Below are 625 nucleotides of genomic sequence, written 5' to 3' on the forward strand. Positions count from 1 at the left end.
CTCAATTCCTGCAATTGGAGCAAATAACTTCGAGCTTAAGCCTCAATTAGTTTCTCTAATGCAGCAGAATTGCAAGTATCATGGACTTCCATTGGAAGATTCTCATCAGTTTTTAGCTGAATTCTTGCAAATCTGTGGCACTGTTAAGACCCATGGGGTTGACCCTGAGGTTTACAGACTTATGCTCTTCCCTTTTGTTGTAAGAGATAAAGCTAGGACATGGTTGGACTCACAACCTAAAGAATGTCTGAACTCTTGGGAAAAGCTAGTCAATGCCTTCTTGGCAAAGTTCTTTCCACCTCAAAAATTGAGTAAGCTTAGAGTGGAAGTCCATACCTTCAGACAGAAGGAAGGCGAATCCCTCTATGAAGCTTGGGAAAGATACAAGCAATTGATTAGAAGGTGTCCTTCTGGCATGCTTTCAGAATGGAGCATCATATGCATATTCTATGATGGTCTGTCTGAACTGTCCAAGATGTCATTGGACAACTCTGCTGGTGGATCTCTTCATCTGAAGAAGACACCTGAAGAAGCCCAGGAACTCATTGAAATGGTTGCGAATAACCAGTTCATGTACACTTCTGAAAAAAATTCTGTGAATAATGGGACAACTCAAAAGAAAGGA

At 41.1% G+C, this 625-nt stretch overlaps 1 non-coding gene across 1 annotated transcript; it reads right to left on the reverse strand.

Moving 5' to 3' along the window:
• Positions 1 to 313: 313 nt before the first annotated feature.
• LOC148572051 (small nucleolar RNA R71) lies at positions 314 to 417 on the reverse strand. Its single transcript, XR_015908304.1, has one exon. It is a non-coding gene; the product is annotated as a small nucleolar RNA R71 (small nucleolar RNA).
• Between the last annotated feature and the right edge of the window lie 208 nt (positions 418 to 625).

This window comes from Arachis ipaensis, chromosome B3 (assembly GCF_059453495.1).
Source record: "Arachis ipaensis isolate K30076 ecotype BB chromosome B3, ASM5945349v1, whole genome shotgun sequence".
NCBI classification, from domain to species: Eukaryota; Viridiplantae; Streptophyta; class Magnoliopsida; order Fabales; family Fabaceae; genus Arachis; species Arachis ipaensis.